Source organism: Hemitrygon akajei, chromosome 4 (genome assembly GCF_048418815.1).
Source record: "Hemitrygon akajei chromosome 4, sHemAka1.3, whole genome shotgun sequence".
NCBI classification, from domain to species: Eukaryota; Metazoa; Chordata; class Chondrichthyes; order Myliobatiformes; family Dasyatidae; genus Hemitrygon; species Hemitrygon akajei.
Genome location: NC_133127.1, coordinates 102,187,358 through 102,211,678, shown reverse-complemented (window position 1 = coordinate 102,211,678; position 24,321 = coordinate 102,187,358).

Sequence of the window (24,321 nt, the reverse complement as noted above, 5' to 3'; positions counted from 1 at the left end):
CTTTTTGCTGCTAATAAAAGCCTATCGTTCACCTCCCGTCTCCGAGAGTTATTGATGGTGCATCAATAGTACAGGATTCTCCTCTCAAGCAAGCATACCATTATGGCTGCTGTTGGGTTAATGGCCTCTCAGGCAAAAAAAAGATAGCAGCAGCCTAATTATTAACACATTGGCTCTGATGTGCTGTGGGGGCTGCTGGCGATGAGAAGAGCTGTAGTAGCACGAGATTTGATAGACAGGATGAGGACAAGACTTCACGATGATGTGTTGCTCTCTGGGTGTCAGAGTTAAGTATATCTTCATGTGTTAGCAAAATATGCTCAAGGGTGAGGGTTGTAATGAGTACCAATGGTGCCAATGACACAGGAAGATAAAAAGGTAAGGTCTTGCAGACTGAATATAATGAGTTGGGCTGACAGGGTCGTAATCTCTGGTGCCACACTGCTGTGAAGATGGGGTCTGGAGGACTGGGCTGTTGTAGGAGGCAGGGATTCAGGTTATTGAACCATTGTGATCTCAGGTGAGAAGAAAAGATTGCACTTGAAGTGGTGTGGAAGCGACATCCAAGTGGGGAGATTTGCCAGTGCTATTTGGGAGATGTAAACTGTGATGGTATTGGGTCTGCTGACTGCGAAGTTCAAAATTCAAACGAAAACCTTAAACCTTATCTGATATAAATAGCCATTAGTACTCTCACTAAAAGGACGTTATAATGTAACCACCCAATCTTCAAAGATTAGTTCACTTCCCTGTTTATTCTCAACAATGAGTTTAGCTGCCAGTATTCACTATTTGAGTGGTGGCTCCCCCTCCCTTTCTACCAAGGAGAAGATACTTCCAACCAACAAAGTAGTTTAAACAGAGTTAACACACACAAGTGCTGGAGGAACTCAACAGGCCAAGCAACTGCATCTGCACACTTTCTCTTGTTTGTGATTAAACAGAGTTAATTTATTTTCACTGAAACAGCTTTAAATTTTAAAAACATTCTTAAAACACATTTAAAACTCAGAGCATTTCTCTCTTTTTTCCAAATTTCATACCATTTCTAAAACAAAGGATTTCCAAAACACAGGTACAATTCCTATCAGCTAAACAAACATACTCACGAGCTGCAGACAAACCAGCTGTCCGTCGCAGAAATTGAAGAATGGATTCTAGTTCACCTCATGTTTCTGTCATTCTTCTTGATGTGTTTTAACCATTCCTAAAAGGCCTGACCAGCTCTCTACATTTATACTATTTCCTTGCCGTTTGGATGACTTCACACATTTGTGATATTCTTTCAGATAGCTTTTCACACAGGTGATCTAAAAGCTTCTGGAGAAAGAGGTCCCAGGTATCCACAAATAATGCTGTGAAGCTGAATCCTTGAGTACATAAATGTTCCATCTATTAACAGATCAGCTATTGATATGCCAAGAGATAATATCAACCTGGTCTGCAAGCTTCCTTCAACTAAATAACCTCAGTGTTATTTAATGTTGTCTAGTTTAAAATTCGACAATTTAAATAACCCATTGCCTTACGTTCCACCTCTTAAGCAGTATTGTAGGGCCAGAAAGTCAGTACTATAGACAATGTTTGTTGGTAAACCTGTCTTTTTAACTTAAAACTGATTACTGCTAGCAATTTACATTAAAAACTAAAGACTCTCCTCCAATGGTCCATGTTCTGCTAAGGAGTAAGGGGATGGATACAAGGTAAGGGAAGCTCAGATGTCCCAAGAACTTCTAAATTTAATCAGAAGGGTAAAAGAACTATATGTAAGGCTTAGGGAACTAATATCAGACTTGGCCTAAAGATAGTCTGAAAGTGATAAAGCAGGCAATTAGGAAGGCAAAAAGGTACGTGTCATGTCCTTGGTGAGCAGGATCAAGGTGAATCCTAAGGCATTTTATATTTTTGTTAAGAAAAAGAGGATAGGGGTTTCCGGTGACGTCATCGTCAAGAATGGCAGCTTAAGTTACTAGCTCCTCCGGAAAAACACATATTAAGCCCCGTTAACCCATCAAATATAGTATTTTTTGAAAAATATTTGAACTGAAAAGAGGGGCAAGAATGGGGAAAAAGAATGGAAATAAAAAAAGCGACACTGCGGAGCCTGTGGCCGAGAGGAGTGCAGCGAGCGGCTCTCCTACCCGACCACGTGCCAGTGAGGCGGACCCTGGGCCTCGTTCATGTGAAGCGGCGAATATGATCAAAATCCTGAAAGAGATAAAGGAGTTCCAGAAAGAAATAAAGCAGCAACTACATGATATTAAGTCAGAGCTCGCCAACGTCAATCAAAAAATAGCAGTGGCAGAGACTCGAATTGAGAAGGTGGAAGATCGCATTCAAAATGTTGAACGAATACTGAGTAAGACAATAAAAATATTAAATCACCAAGAAGGTAAACTGCTTGACCTCGAGGGAAGATCACGGCGGAAAAATATCAGAACCTACAACGTTCCTGAAGAAGCGGAGGGCTTGTCTATGACGGAGTTTGTTGGAAAGTTGCTTCCCTCCACTATGGAGCTGGAAAACAAGAGGACGCATCGCTCACTAGTCCCGAAGTCTACCCAAGATAAGCTACACTCAATAATAATTAAATTCCTTCAGTACAGCACCAAGGCGGAGATTCTACGAAGGGTCTGGGGTAAGAAGAGAGTGGACGATAAAGTAATATATTTCGACCAAGATTACCCCCCCCCCCCCCCGCAGTCCTGCAGTAATGTAAAGAATACTCTGAAGTAAAGCTAGTACTAAAGCAAAAAAGATGAGACTTCAAACTCCGTACCCGGCTAAACTTCGAGTGTTTTATGAAGACAGGATGTGGTTGTACCAGACAGTGGAAGAGGCGACTACAGACATGAAGGCCAGAGGGTTGCCCGTCAGCATGACCAAACCGAGGGCAAGCCTGGCTGAGGAATTATCCCCCTCCGCTTGGGTAATAGTGCGGGAATCGAGAAGGCAGGAGATCGGAGGAGGCTGAGAGAAGTATATCAGAAAGAGACTGTGAGTTTCCCAAAGACAGTCCTCACCTCCTCCAGAAGAGCCATAAGGTTTGGCTAACTTTAAAGATGTTGAGAAGCTAAACAGAAACAAAAGTACACAGTGATATACCTATCTCGAGAAATACTTATTATAATGTGGATTTTATATTACTTAGTTGTTATTCTTTATTCACTCACTTACCCCTTTTTCCCCACCAAAATGAGAATATATATATATATATATGTGTGTGTGTGTGTGTGTGTGTGTATATATATACATAGGAGGAGTACACAGGGAAATCATTTCTGTGTAATGGATTTGTTCATTGACTTTTATGAATACTGCAATGGGGACCCTCAACTCACAAGTAGGAAGGGTTATCCCCCACAGCTAGACATTTCCTCCAGCTCAATGCAGGGTCATCTACCAGAGACCTCAGCCTTGGGATCACACGTTCGTTGCCATTTGAGTTATTATTTGCGTTTCTTGGTTCTTATTTGTTCAGGGAGTAGATCGATTAAGTTTTATTCTAATTTCAATGATACATTGACAGATAAATACAGATTGCTAAGGACAAGGTAAAATTCATTTATTTTAATGTCAATGGGCTATTAAATCCAATCAAACATAAGAGAATTTTATCCAAAATGAAAAAAGAACAAGCCCATGTAGTATATTTACAGGAAACTCACTTAAGTGATAATGAGCATAGAAAACTAAAGAGAATGGGCTTCACTAATTTGTTTTTCTCCTCATATAAATCAGGACATAGGAGAGCAATTGCTATTCTTATCTCAAGTAAGCTAAATTTTGAAAAAGTATTCGAAATGGGAGATAAAGAGGGCAGATATATTCTGGTAAGGGGGAATATAGATGGAAATTCAGTTACTCTATTGAATATATACGCACCCCCGGGAAGTGATATTGGTTTCTTTCAGAAAATTACTGATATTATGGTAACAGAACCAAAAGGTCTCCTGATATGTGGGGGACTTAAATTTACAATTACAACCAAACTTAGACTCTTCCAATAGAAAAACCTATGAAACAAAATCTTTAAATAAGAAAGTTAATACACTTTTTGAGGATGTTGGTTTAATTGATATCTGGAGGGACCTTTTCCCTGACAGAAGGGATTACACTCATTATTCTGCTCCCCATTCTGTATATACAAGAATAGACTATTTCATAACATTTGGAAAAGACAAAGACAAAATAAACACCTGTGGAATTGGGACAATAGATGTAAGTGACCATGCACCTATATATTTATCTGTTGATTTTGACCTACAACCAAATAATACTATTTGGAAACTAAATTCAAGTCTACTCAATGATCCGTACTTTAAGGAACAAATTAAAAAAGAAATTGGTCTCTACTTAGAATTTAATGATAATGGAGAGGTTTTACCTCTCATTTTATGGGATACTCTGAAGGCGGTCTTAAGAGGGAAAATTATAGCAATATCTTCATATAAGAAAAAAATAAGGAATAAAACATTAGAGGAATTACAAAACAGGCTGAAGGAACTAGAGAAAAAACACAAATTGAATTTGGCACAGGATACATTAGGAGAAATTAAAAGAATTAGGAATGAAATTAATAGTTTGGCTATGCAAGAAATCAGGAAAAACTTAATGTTTCTGAAACAGAGACATTATGAATGTGGATCGAAATCTATGAAAATACTGGTGTGGAAACTGAAAAAAAAGATAGCAGAAAATGCAATTCATAGAATTAGGGACCCAAGAACGAAAATGATAAAAAAAATAAGCTAAGTGAATATTCAAGAAGCTTTTGAAGTGTTTTACAAAACTCTATATTGCAAAGTTCCAGGGGGAAGCATAACCCAAATTGACACCTTCTTGAATTCTCTGGAGTTACCCACTTTAAGCGAAGAACAAAGTAGAACGATAACTGCTGACATAACTGAAGTTGAATTAAAAGCTGCAATTAGTAGGCTTAAATTAAGCAAGTCACCAGGATCAGATGGGTATACGGCAGAGTGGTACAAAGAATTTAAAAATGAGTTAACTCCTGTTTTACTCCCCACACTGAACTGGGCTCTAAAAAAGGCACAAATGCCACCCAGTTAGAAGGAAGCTATAATATCAGCTATACGATTATTTACCTCCATCATGGCCAAATGATTAGAGGAGTTTCTACCCATACTGATACGTAACGACAACGTCAGACACAAGACAATATACAAAGGACACTTCACATTATGGATCATGTACAAAAAAATAAAATTGAAGCAATAGTGATAACCTTCCTGTTTGCTGGAGAAATTGTGGAAATCAAAATGGAAATCATTATCATATTTTTTGGGACTGCCCTGTTATCAAAACTATTGGAGGGGGATACACAATGCCCTACAAGACATCTTTAAATGTGAAATACCCTTAGAGAGTAAGACCATATATTTTGGCTATATACCTCAAGAATGATTGAAAAGAGATAAATATTTAATGAATATACTGTTGGTGGCTGGTAAAAAAACTCTTACCAAGAAATGGTTATCACAGGAGAGCCCAACTTTAAATACATGGATGGAATTTACAATGGACATTTACAAAATGGAGAAGATAACAGCATCTGTTAATCATAAGCTGGAACAATTTGATTCATACTGGGAAAAATGGTTTAACTATATAATGCCTCATAGGCCTGATTTTATTCTCACAAATCAATGAATATTTTGTAAAAAAAAAATCACTCCCTACTTGTACATAGTTTTTTCCTTTTGCTTGTTTTTTCTTTCCACTCTTTTCTATAAGTGTATACCTCAGATAAATACTTTGTGATTTGTGATATATATGATTATATGATATCTATGTACAATGTCTGAAATACATCTTATGGAAATGTTTGTTTGATGATGAGCTTCAATTAAAAAAAAAATTACAAAAAAAAGCAAAAGGGGATAACTAAGGAGAAGGAAGGTCCACTGAAAGATAAAGGACAGAATTTGTTCTTGGATTCTGAGCAAGTTGCTGAGGTACTGAGTACTTTGTATTGATACTTACAGAAGAGAAGGATTTGGGGGATAATGAAAGGGGAGTGCGGTATGCAAATGCCCTGGGACATTTTGAGATTGAGGAGGAGGTCGTGCTGGGTCTTCTGAAAAGCATTAAGGTGAATACATCCCCAGAGCCTGATGGCATATATCTCAGAACATTGGGGGAAAAACATAAGGAAATTGCTGGTGCTTTGACAAAGATCTTTGTGTCCTCACTAGGAATATGTATCATCTTAGAAGACCAGAGGGTCACAAATATTGTAAATATTGTATGTTTTTTCAAGGGAGGAAATAGGGGGAAACAGAGATGGAAGACTCGTATTCTGGTTGGAGGACTGTGGCCACTGGTGTTTAGCAAGGATCGGTGTTGGGACCTCTTATTTCTGATAGGTATCAATGACAGGGGTGAAAATGTAGATGGGCAGATTGTTACGGATTCCACAACAACAAATATATAACTGAGGCAGGGTTTTTTATAACAAATAAAACATTTATTAAACACTGAAAAAAACCCCAAAAGTAACCAAAACTAACGTAACCAGAAGTCAGCTGCTCTGCGGCAGCTCGAAGAGTTCTTAAAGCGATAATGCAAAAAGAGTTCTTAGAAGTAGTAATGCAAAAGTCCAAAGTTTGACCAAGTCTGTTAACAAGAGTTTTTCCTTTATAACTTAAGTTCTCTTTTGTGGCGTTAATGTTGATTCCCGTCGAAGGATTTTTTTTCCCAGAGAATTTACGAAGCGAACAATTAAACGGCTTAAAGGCACTGACCTTTCCTTGGCGAAACTTTACCCGACCCTCTATTCTTCTGGCAGAACAGGAGTCATCAGGGCAAATGAATTTCTTCCGAATGAAGATTAAACAAGGTCGAGCCTGCTTTACCTGTTGAAATCGACTTACCCCGATTCTTCGGGGTCTCTGAATGTCGGTGAATTTTACTCTCCATGGCTGAACTGGCAGTATTAATGGCAAAACTGCCGGCAATAACCTTTTAAAACTTAAGGCAGAAAATAAAACTCAATTTTTAAACAAAACTGCATCATAATGTCAGAATACGCAGCAGCATGGCGTCACCGGTGAAGTCAACCACCTCACAGGGAGGGGTCCTCCTTTTATACCCTGTTAAAAAAAACTATCACATGACCTCTCACTGGCAGGAAAATGACGTCACTCCACCATCACAAGACCATTACCTCATCTCCAGCAGCTCAACACCATGGTCACATGACAAGTACATGATACCCATGAGTACGTAACAAGATAAGGACGTCAAGTTGCGTATTTTGCAAGGGTTCATCAAAGAATACAATCGAATATGGATCAGGGCAGAGGCTCATTTTTTGGTGAGGAAGTGGGATTTGGGGGTTGATGATACTGCTGCCTTTCTTTTGGTCACCTAATTACAGGAAGGATATTAATAAGGTTGAAAGAGTGCAGAGAATGTTCACAAGGATGTTGCCAGGACTTGAGAAACTGAGTTACAGTGAAAGGTTGAATAGGTTAGGACTTTATTCCCTGGAGCATAGAAGAATGAGGGGAGACTTGATAGAGGTATATAAAATTATGATGGGTATAGATAGAGTGAATGCAAGCAGGCTTTTTCCACTGAGGGAAAAAAAACAGAGAACATGGGTTAAGGGTGAAAAGGGAAAAGTTTAAAGAGAACATTAGGGGGAGCTTCTTCACACAGAGAGTAGTGGGAGTGTGGAATGAACTGCCAAATGAAGTGGTAAAGGTGGGCTCACTTTTAACATTTAAGAAAAATTTGGACAGGTATATGGATGAGAGGGGTATGGAGGGATATGGTCTAGGTGCAGGTCAGTGGGACTGGGCAGAAAAATGGTTCGGCACAGCCAAGAAGGGCCAAAAGGCCTGTTTCTGTGCTGTAATGTTCTACGGTTCTATGGTTTCACGGATAGCCAGAGAACTGAAGAATTTCAGAGTTGTATTCTTTGATAACAAAATGAACCTTTGACCCTTTGAAGTGGCAGAGAGGGTTTCATCTGGGCAAATGTGAGGCTTTGCACTTTCGGAAGTTAAACGAAAAGAGAAAATATCAGTTAGTGGTAGGCCTCTCACCATCATCAAAGTACAATGGGATCTTGGGTTCTCTCGAAGTGGCTACACCTTCTTTCTACTCAAGGTGGTAAAGAAAGTGTGGGGCATGCTTTCATTCATTGGTTGGGGTGTTGAGTATAAGAGTAAGGAAGTCATATTGCAGCTATATAAAACTTTAGACAGTCTGCACTTGGAGTATTTTGCACAGCTCTGTTGTCATGCAGCAGAGGATTACAAGGGTGCAGCCTGGATTAAAGTGAGGAAAGCTTGAACAAACTTGGTTGTTCTCCTTAGAGGCCAAGGGAAGACCTTTTCAAGATTTTTTAATTTATGAGAGGCATAGATAAATGCAGAATTTTTCCCCAGGGTATGAATGTCAAATTCCATAGGATATGTTCTTAGAGTTAGAGGGGGTAAGTTTAAAGGTGATCTGAGGGACAAGTACACTTATGCAGTGAGTGGCAGAAGCCTCAAATAGATTTCCAGAGAGAGTCGTGCAAGTAGGCATAGTAGTGCCTAGTAGGCAGTTTCATAGGCACATGAATATGAAGGAATGGGGAATATGAATGACACAGAGAAGAACACACAAAAAATGCCAGAGGAACTCAGGTTAGACAGCAATGACAGAGACATTTCAGGCTGAGGGGACTTCCATTAGGACTGGAAAGGAAGAGGGAAGAAGCCAGAATAAGAAGATTGGGGGGGGGGGGGGGGGGCGGTGAGGCAATAGATGACACAGGTGAGGGGGAAGGTGGGAGGAGATAGGTAGAAGTGGTAAAGTGCTGAAGGAGGAAGAATCTGATGGGAGAAAAGTAAGGAGGGCACCAGAGTGAGGTGATAGGCTGGTGAGAAGGAGAAAGATGGGTGGGTGGGTCAGGAAGGAGGAATTGTGAAAGAGGTAAAGGACTGAAGAAGAAAGGATTATTAGGAAAGGAGAGTGGACCATGGAAGAAAGAGAAGGAGGAGAGACACTAGAAAGGGGTGATGGGGAATGAAAAAAGGGAGAAGGGGTTTGGGGAAGAAATTACTTGAAATTGGAAGAAATTGATGTTCAAGCCATCAGATTGGAGGCTTAGATTGGTGGAATATAAGGAGTTGATCTTCCAACCTGAGAGTATCATTATCGTGATGCAGAAGAAGCCATGGACTGATATGTCAGAAATTGAACTGGCTATCTATCAAGAAATCATGTCTTTTGTGGCAGATGGAACAAAGTTTCTTGATGAAGTGGTCCTCCAATCTGATTCGGATCTCACAATGTAGCTCAGCTGCGATAGATGACCCCAACAGTCTCACAAGTGAAGTGTCACCTTCCCCGGAAGGACTGTTCAGGGCCCTGAATGGTAGCGAGGAGGTGGTGCAGGGGCAGGTATAGACTTTACCTAGCTTGCAAAGCTAAGGAGGGAGATCATCAATACTCCTCTTCTACTCACTTGCTCATCACCCCTTTCTCTCTCCTCCTTCTCTTTCTTCCATGGTCCACTCTGGTTTCCTAGTAATCCTTTCTTCTTCAGTACTTAAAGTCTTTCACAATTCCTCCTTTCTGACCCACCCACCCATCTTTCTTCTTCCTTTCTAGTCCTGACGAAGGGTTTCAGCCCAAAATGTCAGCTGTTTATTCCTCACCAGAAATGCTGCCTGATCTGTTGAGTTCCCCAGCATTTTGGGCATCTGAAGAATCTCTGATGTTTATGGCATTTGGGTTAAATTGGCATCAAGATTGGACAACATCCTGGGCTGAGTGGCCTGTCTAATTCTTCCCACCATAATGTATGATCTCATGTTTCTTCACAGTAAGCTGCATCTGTCATATGTTTGCCCATTTGCCATCCTGCTGCAAGATTTCACAATTCACCATACTGCAGGCTTTGAGCCATTACATCTAGGTCATCAAAAACAATGGCTCTAACACTCAACTCTGGGAACACCATTATTCTCTTGAGAACATGGAAGAATGCAGCACAGGAACAGGCTCTTCATCCACCATGATGCAAAAATCTAAGCTAATCCCATCTGCCTGCACATGGTCTGTATCCCTCTATTCACTGGCAGTTCACTTATCTTCCTAAACATTGGTATTATATTTATTTACACAACCTCATCTGGCATCATGTACCACAAACCTCCTACACTCTGTACATAAAATCTTGCCTTACAAATCTTCTTTAACTTCCCCCCCTCACTTTAAAGTTATGTTCTCTAGTACCTGACAGTACCACCCTGGGAAAAGTTTCTGACTATCTACCCAAACTATGCCTTTCATAATTTTATTATGAACACTCCTCAGTCTTCAGCACTCCAGAAAACAGAATCAAAATTTGATCAAACTCTGCTAATAGCTAAGATGCTCCAATCCAGGAAACACTCTGGTGAACTTATCCAAAGCCTCCACATCTTTCCTGGAGTCCGGTAACCAGAATTACACACAATTCTCCAACTGTGGCCTAACAAAAGTTTCATAAATCTGTAATATGATCTGCCAACAGTTAAACTCAATGCTTCAACCTGTGCAAATATCTTTTTCCAGTCTGGGGGAAAAATTATCTGGTAACATGCACAAAAATACTGGAGGAAGTCAGCAAAAATAGACAGCATCTATGGTGGGGTGTAAATAGTTGATGTTTCAGGCCAAGACCTTTTATCATGGCTGGTAACTTTAAATTGCACAATACTGACTAGAACCTCATTAGAAGGGACTAGGCAGGGCAGAATTTATTAGCTCAAGCAGATTTCTTAAAACAGTATGTACTTACTTCAACTAGAGGAAGTATAATACATATATACCAGGTATTGGAAAATAAGCCTGGCCAGGTGATTGAGGTTTCAGTGAGACAATATTTTGTGAGCAGTAATCAGAACTCCTTAAGTTTTAAATAGTTATGAATAAGGATCAATCTGAACTTCAAGGGAAAGTGCTAAATTGGAGGAAGGCAAATAACATTAGGCAAGAACAAGGGACAGTTGATTGGAAGCAGCTTTTATTGGACAAGTCCTCATCTGACATTTGTAAATTGTTTAAGGATTAGATGATCAGAATTCAGGATCAACATGTTCCAGTAAGAAGGAAGGACATGGATGGAAAGATACAGAAACCTTGGATAACTACATAGTCAAAAAGGAAAAGGAAGCACATGCAAAGTTTAGGAAGACAAAATCAGATGGTCTTTAAGGGATATAAGACAAGCAGGAAAAAAACTCAAGTATGTGGGCTGAAAACAAACTTGGCTGAGCTGTTTGAGGGAAAAAGGAAGATAATTGATGTGGGTAGGGCAGAGGAAATTGTCCACATGTACATAAGGCTTTTGACAAGGTCTTACATGATAAATTTGTTTACAAGATTAAATAGCATAAGATCAAGTGACTTGATAGATTGGATTCAAAATAGTTTTGGCCAGAGAAGGCAAGGTAGTGGTAAAATGTCCTTCGCAATTAGGATGAAAGTCCTATACATGTGTGAAAAACGAGGGTAGTTAGGAAGCAGGAATTTATGCCTGGAGCCTGAGGACCTTGACAAAATATAAATGAGCCTTTTATATTACTGTACACCAAGAATGTCTCATTTTTTCCTTTTCAAAGAGGATGGGGTTCTGTTGAAGAGGTACACTCAAACTTCAGTTCTTTGTGACATGGGACCTACTCCCAAGGCTCATTGTCTAGCCATTTTTCGATGCTACAAGGACATGGTTTGGAAGACCTGTGTGCCTTCAGGATTCTGACACCTTGTGGCCCCAGGGGATGAGCTGATTCTATGCTGGTGTGGCCAATGGGAGTGTCACAGGAGAAACTGGAAGATTGGGAACAGCAGATCAGCTGTCAAGGGCTCTGTACTTGGCAAACTGTGCATACTCTCTCTCTCTCTCGTTGGTGGGGGAGAGTGTGCTGCCAATTCTCCAGTCAGAGAACTCAGAAAAAAAGTGACATAGCAGACTTTAACACCATAAATCAGCAAAAAGCTGTTTGTGTTTGTTGGTCTCCACACTTGCAATGAAAGGGGGACACCTCCCTGTCCCTTTATTAGGGAGAAAGAGATTGTGATATGTCAAATTGCCCAGTGAATGATTAGTTTTATTTTGTACTGCAAATCATGGTCTTTCTTACAGGCTTTGCTGTTCCATGCTTGGTGGGTGGAGGGTGCTGATGTTTTTGCTGATGTAATGGAGAGAAGAAGGGTCATTGCTTTACTGGCACTTGAGCATGGGAGAGGGGATTGGTGGGTGGTGGGGGGGGGCTTAGGGGTTCTAACGTTTTAACTGCCTCTCATTCAAGTGATAAGGAGGACTCATGTACAGAGGGATGGTCTGACAGAACATGGAGTTAAATGTGTTGAAAGAATAAGTCAATTTAGGAAGGACAACAAAATTCTAGGGGCATATAGCCCGATGGGAGTTCGGGGAGCTGGGTTAAGCACAATAGGCAGCGATTCAAACAGAGAGAGGAGAAATAGGTTAAAAATTCTATATCTGAATGCACGAAGTGTCAGAAATAAGGCGGATGAGCTTGAAGCCCAGGTGCGAATGGGTAACTATGATGTTGTTGGGATAACGGAGACATGGCTGCAGGGAGATCAGACCTGGGAAATGAACGTACAAGGGTATACGTGCTATCGTAGGGACAGAAATGTGGGCAGAGGGGATGGGGTGGCCCTGTTGGTGAGGAATGAGATTCAGTCCTTTGCAAGGGGGGACATAGGGTCAGGAGAAGTAAAGTCTGTGTGGATAGAACTGAGGAACAGTAAGGGCAAAAGGACCCAAATGGGTGTTGTCTACAGGCCACCAAAGAGTAGCATGGATATTGGGTGCAAGTTGAATAGGGAGTTAACATTGGCATGTGGCAAAGGTAATGTCGCAGTAGTTATGGGGGATTTCAACATGCAGGTGAACTGGGAGAATCAGGTTGGTGCTGGACCACAGGATAGGGAGTTTGTAGAGTGCCTACGGGATGCATTCTTGGAACAGCTTGTACGAGAGCCGACCAGGGACAAGACTATTCTGGATTTAGTGTTATGTAATGAACAGGATTTGATAAGCGATCTCGCAGTAAAGGAGCCATTAGGAGGTAGTGATCACAATATGATAAGCTTTTATCTGCAATTTGAGAAGGATAAGGGCAGCTCGGAGGTGTCAGTGTTGCAGATGAACAGGGGAAACTATGGAGCCATGAGGGAGGAGCTGGCCAAAGTTGACTGGACGGATAGCCTAGCAGAAAAGACAGTGGAACAGCAATGGCAGGTATTCTTGGGAATAATGCACAAGGTGCAAAATCAGTTCATCCCCCAGAGAAGGAATGATTCAAAGGGGGGAAAGGGGCCACAGTGGTTGACAAAGGAAGTCAGAGATTGCATAGCATTAAAAAAAAAAGGAAATATGACAGAGCTAAGGTGAGTGGGAGGACAGATGATTGGGAAGTTTTTAAGGAACAACAGAACTTAACTAAAAAGACAATACGGGGAGAAAAAATGAGGTACGAATGCAAGCTAGCCAGGAATATAAAGGAAGATAGCAAAAGCTTTTTTTAGGTATGTGAAGAGAAAGAAGATAGTTAAGAACAATGTTGGGCCCTTGAAGAATGAATTGGGTGAAATTGTTATGGGAAACAGAGAAATGGCAGAAGAATTTAATGAGTACTTTAGATCTGTTTTCACTAAGGAAGACACAAGCAATCTCCCAGATGTATGGATGGGCCAAGGACATAGGGTAACAGAGGAAATGAAACAGATTGACATTCGGAAGGAAACGGTGATGAGAAGACTGATGGGACTGAAGGCTGACAAATCCCCAGGTCCAGATGGTCTGCACCCTAGGGTACTAAAGGAGGTGGCCCTGGAAATTGCGGATGCATTGGTAATCATTTTCCAATGTTCCTTAGATTCAGGATCAGTTCCTGAGGATTGGAGAATGGCTAATGTTATCCCACTTTTTAAGAAAGGAGGGAGGGAGAAAATAGAGAACTATCGACCTGTCAGCCTGACATCGGTGGTGGGAAAGATGCTAGAGTCCATTATTAAGGATGAAATAGTGGCATATCTAGATAGCAGTGATGGGATTGGGCCGAGCCAGCATGGATTTACCAAGGGTAAATCATGCTTGACTAATCTGTTGGAGTTTTTCGAGGATGTAACCAGGAAGTTAGACAAGGGAGATCCAGTGGATGTAGTGTACCTCGATTTTCAGAAGGCATTTGATAAGGTCCCACATAGAAGATTGGTGGGTAAAATCAAAGCTCAGGGCATTGGGGGGAAGGCATTGACATGGATTGAAAACTGGTTGGCAGATAGAAAGCAAAGGGTAGCGGTGAATGGGTGTTTCTCGGAATGGCAGGTGGTGACTAGTGGGGTGCCACAGGGCTCGGTATTGGGACCACAGCTGTTTACCATTTACGTTAACGATTTGGATGAAGGCATAGAAAATAACATCAGCAAATTTGCTGATGATACTAAGCTGAGTGGCAGTGTGACATGTGATGAGGATGTTAGGAGAATTCAGGGTGACTTGGATAGGCTGGGTGAGTGGGCAGATACTTGGCAGATGGCATTTAATGTGAATAAGTGTGAGGTTATCCACTTTGGGAGTAAGAACAGGAAGGCAGATTATTATCTGAACGGTGTAGAGTTGGGTAAGGGAGAAATACAAAGAGATCTCGGAGTCCTTGTTCATCAGCCACTGAAGGTGAATGAGCAAGTGCAGCAGACAGTGAAGAAGGCTAATGGAATGTTGGCCTTTATTACAAAGGGAATTGAGTACAAGAGCAAGGAAATCCTCTTGCATTTGTACAGAGCCCTGGTGAGACCACACCTGGAGTATTGTGTACAGTTTTGGTCTCCAGGGTTAAGGAAGGACATCCTGGCTGTAGAGGAAGTGCAGCGTAGATTCACGAGATTAATTCCTGGGATGTCTGGACTGTCTTACGCAGAGAGGTTAGAGAGACTGGGCTTGTACACGCTGGAATTAAGGAGATTGAGAGGGGATCTGATTGAAACATATAAGATTATTAAGGGATTGGACAAGATAGAGGCAGGAAATATGTTCCAGATGCTGGGAGAGTCCAGTACCAGAGGGCATGGTTTGAGAATAAGGGGTAGGTCATTTAGGACAGAGTTAAGGAAAAACTTCTTCTCCCAGAGAGTTGTGGGGGTCTGGAATGCACTGCCTTGGAAGGTAGTGGAGGCCAATTCTCTGGATGCTTTCAAGAAGGAGCTAGATAGGTATCTTATGGATAGGGGAATCAAGGGATATGGGGACAAGGTAGGAACTGGATATTGATAGTAATTGATCAGCCATGATCTCAAAATGGCGGTGCAGGCTCAAAGGGCCGAATGGTCTACTTCTGCACCTATTGTCTATTCTTTGGGATACTTTTCTGTTTTTGTGGATGTCTGTGAAAAGCAAGAATCTCAGGTTGTAACACACACAAAATGCTGGTGGAACACAGCAGGCCAGGCAGCATCTATAAGGAGAAGCACTGTCGATGTTTCGGGCTGAGACCCTCAGGTTGTATATTGTTTACATTCTCTGACATTAAATGTAAATATTGAACTATTGAAATGGATATGAAGGATAATGAGATCATTATGGGGTGTGGTAATTAAACTAGGGCATGTTGAGATCAAGGAGGAAATGGTTTTGGTCTACTAAAGAACATTAAAGTGAATTAAGGCCACAGGGCCTGATGCAATTTATCCAGAGCAAGAAAGGAGATGATGGGGCCTTGACAAAGATTTTTACATGCTCTCTAACTACAGATGAGGTCCTAAAAGACTAAAGAGTAGACAGTGTTGGTTCTTCATTTAAGAAGGGCAATAGAGATAATCCAGGAAATTACAGGCCTGTGAGCCTCAATCAGCAGTAGAGAAAGTATTAGAGAGGATTCTTAGGAATAGTATTTATTCACATTTGGAAATGAATGGTCTAATTTGGAATAGTCTGCATAAGCCTTCTGTGGGGTCTTAAAAACTTGTTTGAGTTTCTTCAGGGAGGCAACAAAAATTCTGACTGAGGGTAAGGTAGTGGCTACTGTCTACATGGATTTCAATGAAGCTTTTGACAATGACCCTTATGGTAGTGTGATTCAAAGATTAAGATGCATGGGATCTACAGTGACTTGAGAGACTGGATTTAAAACTGGCTTGGCCATAAGAGCATAGTGGTGGAGCAATGTTATTCTGACAGGTCGATGACCAGTGGTGTTCTGTAGGGATCAGTGCTGGGGCCTCTGCTTGTGATGAATGACTTGGATGAAGATTTAATTGGACTGGTTATTAATTTTGTAGATGACACAAAATTGGCAGAGTTATAGATAGTGGGAAAAAAGGATACAGCAGGATATAGAACAGTTACAGATATAGGTGGAGAGCTGGCAGATGGAGCTTAATCGAGACAAATGTGAGATCTTGCACTTTGGGAAATGAATAGAACCCTTGGGAGCACTGATGTACAGAGGGCTCTTGGGTCCAAGTTCATAACTTCCCAACTCTCTGAAAGTGGCAATATAAATAGATAAGATGGTAAAGAAAGCATATGGCATGATTACCTTCATTGTTCAGTGCATTGAATTTAAGAGTCAGGAAGTCATGTTGCAAGCTCCACTGAAGAAGTACATGTACTAAGCAATTAGGTTTAAGGTTTTATTAGCAAGAAGAAAAAGTGCAGAAATCCTCAACAGATGAGCCAGTACTTGTGAAGATAGAACTGCAGGTGGCGCCATTGTCTCGAGGAACCAGTGATATGGATTAGATTCTGTGTGGTATTTGCAGAGGTTTCCCTTGGGTGCTCGAGCTTCCTACCCCACTCCAAAAATATTTTCCATCTGTTAGATTGATTGGCAACAGTAAATTACCCCTCGTGTATACGGGATATGGGGGGGGGGGGGAGGTGAATGAGATAGTCTTATTAATAGGCATCTACAAAAATTAACTTTGTTGGTCTTGCTTCATGAACTGGCATAATCTTGCTGGACCAAATGACCTCCTGTGTGATTGGAAAATAGAAACATAGAAACAACTTAACATTCCAGGCCGATTACATCTTAACAGTACTCAAAAAGAGGGAAAACAGATGCAAATTAACTTGCAGGGAGGGGTGAGGAGAGAGAAAGATAGTCATAGCAAAATGGAGAGCAGCAGGAAAGAGAAAAAACAATTCTGACACAAAGGAAAACCTGTTTATTTGAAATGAATGCATTTAATGTTCTGTCCTGGGGAGTTTCAATGTGTCTTGATGTAGGTAGAGCTGTGGATGTTTACATGGATTTTTGTAAGTCATTTGATAAGGTCCCTCATGGAAGGCTCATCCAGAAGATTAAGATGCAGATTAAGATTAAGATTAAGGTGAATTGACTGTTTGGATTCAGAACAGGCTTGCCCATGAAAAACAGAGGGTAATGATCGAAGGATCATATTCTAGCTGGGATCTGCGGTTTGTGGTGTTCCGCAGGGGTTTGTACTGGATCTCTGCTGTTTGTGATAGGTATAAATAACCTGGTTGAAAATGTAGAAGGGTGGGTTAGTTATTTTGCAGATGATATGAAGATTAGTGGTTTTGTGGATAATGTAGAAGACTGGCAAAGAATACAGCAGGATATAGAGCAGTGCAGAGAGATAGCAGACAGAGTTTAACCTGGCCAAATGTGCATCTTGGTAGGTCAAATCTATTGAGATAATACACTGCAAGACCCTCAACAGTGTTGATGAGCAGAGGAATCTTGGGGTCCAAGTTCACAGCTCCCTGAAAGTGGCTACATAGGTTGATGGGGTGATTAAGATGACATATATCATGCTTGCCTGTATTAGTTGAAGTATTAAGTTCAAACATCAACTAGTTATGTTGCAGTTTTATAAAAATTGAGTTAGGCTGCATCTGCATACAGTTCTGGTTGATAGGTGTTATATACAGACTTCCTAACGGTAGATTTGCTCTTTAAATTACAATGGGAGCTAGAAAAGGCATAGGCATATCAAAATGACAATGTTAAGATAGTTATGGGGGAATCCAATGTACATGTAGATTTGGAAAATCAGGTTGGTGCTGGGTCGGGTCCCAAGAGAGAATTTGTAGAGTGCCTATGAGACGCTTTTTAGAGCAGCTCAAGCCCACCAGAGGATCAGCTATTCTGGTTTGGTTGTTGTGCAAATAAGCAGAATTGATTCGAGAGCTTAAGTTAAAGGAACCCTTAAGGTCCAGTGGTCGTAATATGATAGAGTTCACCCTGCAATTTGAGAAGGAGAAACTAAAGTCAGATGCATCAGTATTATAGGGGAGTAAAGGGAATTAGAGACATACAAAAAGTGCTGGCCAAAATTGACTGGAAGGGAACATTAGTAGAGATGACAGCAGAGTTTCTGGGAGCAATTTGGAAGATACACACATCCCAAAGAAAAAGCAGCATTCTAAAAGTAGGATGCAACCATGACTAACAAAAGATCAAAGCCAACATAAAAGCCAAGGAGAAAGGATATAATAGAACAAAAATTAGTGGGAAGTTAGAGGATTTGAAAGCTTTCAAAAACCAAAGAAAACAATTAAGAAGTCATAAAGAAGGAAAAGATGGAATACGAACACAAGCTAGCAAATAATATTAAAGAGGATACAAGAAGATTCTTCAGATATAAAGTGCAAAAGAAAGGTGAGAATAGATATTGGACCACTGGAAAACAATTCTGGAGAGGTAACAATGGGGGACAAGGAAATATCGATGAACTGATTAAATATTTTGCATCTGTCTTCATTGTGAAGATACCAGCAGTATGTCAGAAGTTCAAGAGTTCCAGGGAGCAGAAGTAAGTGAGGTTGCCATTACTAGGGAGAAGGTGCTTGAAAAACTGAAAGGTGTGAAGGTAGGTAAGTCACCTGGACCAGGGTTCTAAAAGAGGTGGCTGAAGAGATTGCTTTATACATTTATTTATTGAGATTCAGTACTGAGTAGGCCCTTCTTAGCCCTTTGATCCAGATTGCCTAGTCACAGATCAATTTACAATAACCAATTAGGCTACCATACCGGAAATTTTTGGACTGTGGGAGGAAACCTGCATGATTACAGGGAGAACCTGCAAACTCCTTATAGGCAGTGGCAGGAATTAAACCTGGGTTGTTTGTACTGTAAAGCATCACGTTAACCATTAGGCTACCATACTGTCCCATTGTGTCTGTATTCATAATGATCTTTCAAGAATCAGTAGATTCTGACATGGTTCTGGAGGACTAGAAAATGGCAAATGTCACTCCATCCTTAAAGAAGGGAGAGAGGCAGAAGAAAGGAGATTATAGACTAGTTAGAAGAAGTAGGAACCAACAGTTAAGAATGTGGTTTCAGATATTTGGAGGCACATGATAAAATAGGCCAAAGTCAGTATGGTTTCCTTCAGGTAATATCTTGCCTGACATTTCTGTTGTAATTCTTTTAAGAAACATCAAGCAGGACAGACAAAGGAGAATCAGTCAGTCTCATGTACTTTTATTTTCAGAAGGTCCTTGATAAGATACCACACATGAGGCTGCTTAACAGGTTAAAAGCCTACGGTATTACAGGAAAATACTAGCATGAATAGAGCATTGAGTGGCTGAATGGCAGAGGCAAAAACTGGGAATAAAGGAAGCCTTTTCTGGTTGACTGGCAGTGACTAGTGGTGTTCCACAGGGGTCTGTGTTGGGACTGCTTTTTGCATTATATGTCAATGACCTGAATGACAGAATTGATGGCTTTGGGGCCAAATGTGTGGATGATATGAAGAAAGGTGGAGAGACAGGTAGTTTTGAGGAAGTAGAGAGTCTACAGAGGGATTTGCCCAGACTAATAGAATGGGCAAAGAAGTGGCAGATGGAATACAGTGTCAGGAGTTGTGTGATCTTGCACTATGGTAGAAGAAATAAAAAGCATAGACTATTTTCTAAATAGAAAGAAATTCAAAAATCGAAGGTGGGACTTCTCATTTATGATTCCCTGAAGATTAATTTGCAGGTTGAGTCAGATGTGAGGAAGGCAAATGCAATGTTAGCATTCATTTCGAGAGGACTAGAATATAAAATCAAGAACGTAATGTTGAAGCTTTATAAAGCACAGGTGAGGCTTCATTTGGAGCATTATGAGCAGTTTTGGACCCTTTTCTAAGAAAGAATGTGCTGCCATTGGAGAGGGTTCAGAGGGAGAGTCTAAGATCAGAGGATATAGCCTCAGAATATAGGGATGTCCATCTAGAATGGAAATGAGGAGGTATTTCTTTAGCCAGAGAGTGGTGAATCTGGAATTTGTTGCCACAGGTCATTGGGTATATTTAAGACAGAGGTTGATAGATTCTTGATTAGTCAGGACATGAAGGGATATGGGAAGAAGGCAGGAGATTAGGACTGAAAGGGAATTGGCCTAATTCTGCTCCTTATCTTATGGTCTTATGGAAGGATGTTGAACTTTGGGAGGGTGCAGAAAAGGGTACACCAGAATGCTGCCTGGATTAGAATGTATGTGCTACAAAGAGAGGTTGGGCAAACTTGTTTTCTCTGGAGTGGCATAGGATGATGGGAGATCTGATAGAGAGTTATAAGATTATGAGAGGTGTTAGATAGAGTAGACCACCTTTTTCTCAGGTTGAAATGCCTAGTTTCCAGTCTTTGCTGATGAAAAGCATCCCCGTAACATGATGCTACCTCCACTATACTTTACAGTAGGGATGGTGTTACCTTACCTGGCTGATATGCAGTATTAGATTTATGCCACAGGTACTATTTTTTTTTAAAAAAAGTATATCCTTACCCATAAACACTTTGCAAAGCTTCACAGAAGATACTGTAAAGATGTGGAAGAATGTTTTGTGGTCAGAAGAGACTAAAGTGGAAATTTTTGACATCAAGTGCTAAGCAGGACTGAAAACCTCTTCAGAATTGATGGGAAGATGAATGCTGAGGAATCCTGGATAAAAACCTGCTAGCCTCCGCCAGAAAGCTTAAACTGGAGAGGAAGTTAGTTTTTCAGCAGGTCAACGACCTAAAGTACACTGCCACAGCAACCATGGAGTAGTTTCAAATAAGGAAACTTGATGTTCTTGATTGGCGCAGAGTCCTGACCTTAACCCGAACAAACATCTCCGGTAAGACCTCAAGATTGCTGTCCAGCACTGCTCCCCAAATCACCTTGAACAGCTTGAGTAATTTTGCAAGGATGAACGAGCAAACCCTGCTGCATCATGCTTTGCAAAACTAGAGACTGGAAAAAGGATCTAGTGCTTTCCTGGCGTATATGACGAATAAACTCTTCTTGGGCTTCCAGTCGGATGTAGGTATCAATTATAACCGACATGGTGATGACAAACACTGCCATTTTCATCAGGATTGATGCCCAGGCATGTCTAGTCTAGTGGTATTTATACTCCTGTGGCCCGTTTCTCCTGATTGTTTAGACCTTATCCAATCAGGTTTCCACTCTCCCACCTTCTTTACAAATCAGATTCCAGTTCTTACTTGGAGCAAAACCTTCATCTTTGTTAAAATTTGCTTTCTCTAGTTTTATTTCAATGGCTTCTTTTACCAGACAGTCCAAAAAGCCATTGGTGTGGCACAGTAGTTTTGTCAATCCTATGGTCATTGCGAATGCAATGTTCTGCTACCACCAATTTCTCTGGGTAACCCAAAAAGATACACCTCCCGTGCTCCTTGCAGTAGGTTTCCATTGTGCATCCCATTTGGTTGATATACGCTGCTTTGCATTCACAGGGAATTCTGTAAATGCTTGACGGTCCTTCCAGAAACCATGGAAATATGGGGAAGACAGGCAGCAGTGACAGGTTCCACCTTGTTGTTAGTTTAACGGGTTTTTCTATTGGTCTTTTTAAGACTGGATTGATTTCCTTCACCTTGTAGCCATTCTGTTAAATGTCATGTATAATCGTTTTATTTCCTTGGGGAGACTCTCTGGGTCCAAAGTAGAAAGAACCGCTCTATGTTGGGAGGCGTGATGGTGGCTGTTATTGTTGACGTACAAGTCCATGTGAGTGGGCTTCTGATCGACTCTATGTCCGAGGCTACCGTCCAGTTTCTGTCATATTAGAATGTCCAGGAACAGTAGGCAACCATTCTTCTCCACCTCCATTGAACGTTTTGATGTATGCTGTTCAGATGGTCATGGAGCTGCTGGAGTGCCTCAACATTAAGGAGGTGTCATGGACATATCTGAGGAAGCATTTCAAAACTGACCATTATGTCCTCTGGATTCAGCTGGATGTCGGTTATCATTTTAACAAAGTTTGGGGAATGCGTGATGTGATGCTCACAGCCCCAAACAAAGGGAGGCAGCATTGTCGTTAAATGCTTAGCAAGGTAGAAAGTCAGATATGATGATGATAGGCCTCGGGGGGTTGGGGGGGGGGGGTAATTCCCTCCTTGTGTATCTTAGAGAGCCTATACCTGGCTGGAAGCCCAAGAGTAAACTAATGGCAGTAATAACTGCGAGAGGTGGTTCAACTAATAGAGACTTATCCAAAAAACTACTGGCTGTAATAACTGCGAGAGGTGGTTCATCTAATATAGACTTATCCAAAAAACTGGCTGTAATAACTGCGAGAGGTGGTTCAACAAAGTACTGAGCAAAAGGGCATGAATACTTTGAACTTCATGTTTTGAATTTTAAGTCTTCCATGCTTTACAATTTTCCCTTTTGGGGGCTCTACTGTGAAAACATGAGCATGTCATTCACAAATAAAAATTCTCAGCTTAATTGATCAAAATTTGCTGGTTGCAATACTCAATTATGTGAACCTAGGGTTGGGGACTGTACTGTAAGGCACTGTACATTGTAAGTAATATGAATGATTATATTCTATTTTGCTATATTTCTATTTTGTGATATGTAAAATTAAGTACAATAGACAGAAAGATTCCAAAAGAGTTAAAATAAATGTTCAAAACAATAATAATTTTCTTAACTCAAGGGTTATAACCAACCTTTCCAATGTTGGTAAAGGAAGAGTGGAGAAGAAGCAAATATCACAATAGGAACTGAACTAGGTAAATGTTCCAATGCTAAGGGGTAAAAGTTTAGGAGTAACACGAGGGGGATCTTCTTTACTCAGAGAGTGGTAGCTGTGTGGAATGAGCTTCCAGTAGAAGTGGTAGAGGCAGGTTCGATTTTTGTCATTTAAAAAAAATTGGATAGGTATATGGACAGGAAAGGAATGGAGGGTTATGGGCTGAGTGCAGGTAGGTGGGACTAGGTGAGAGTAAGCGTTCGGCATGAACTAGAAGGGCCGAGATGGCCTGTTTCCATGCTGTAATTGTTATATGGTTATACACAAAAAACTCAAAGGGGCCAGGCAGCACCAATGAAAGGAAATGGGCCAATATTCCAGTGCTAATTGGAATGAGTAAATGCCAATTTAGCAGCACTGCCTCCCTTTGGATGAAGAGATTACTGGATATTCCATTTCATATAGAAATACTTCTCTGGATGGAAAAACTTGATATTTTATTACACCCTCTCAGAAATCCCATTATGATAGTAACCACCCTGTTTGCTGGAGAAATTGTGGAAATCAAAATGCAAATCATTATCATATTTTTTGGGACTGCCCTGTTAGCAAAGACTATTGGAGGGGGATACACAATGCCCTACAAGACATCTTTAAATGTGAAATACCCTTAGAGAGTAAGACCATATATTTTAGATATATACCTCAAGAATGGTTGAAAAGAGTTAAATATTTAATGAATATACTGTTGGTGGCTGGTAAAAAGACTCTTACTAGGAAATGGTTATCACAGGAGAGCCCAACTTTAAATGCATGGATGGAAATTACAATGGACATTTACAAAATGGAGAAGATAACAGCATCTGTTAATCATAAGCTGGAACAATTTGATTCATACTGGGGAAAAATAGTTTAACTACATAATGCCTCATAGGCCTGATTTTATTCTCACAAATCAATGAATCAGTTGTAAAAAAAGATCACTCCCTACTTGTACATAGTTCTTTCCTTTTGCTTGTTTTTTCTTTCCACTCTTTTCTGTAAGTGTACACCTCAGATAAATACTCTGTGGACATTTGTGACATATATGATATATATGTACAATGTCTGAAATACATCTTATGGAAATGTTTGTTTGATGATGAACTTGAATTTTAAAAAAATTACAAAAAAGAAATACTTTTCTTTTCACTAGTGACACTGGAAGATTATCTGGTAATCTGTCAGTAGAATACCACAGGTGCAGAATAAACATGATAAAGCAGAATGCTACCTCACATACAATTAATCCTGGGGAATTGCACATTCTCTTTGTGAGCACAT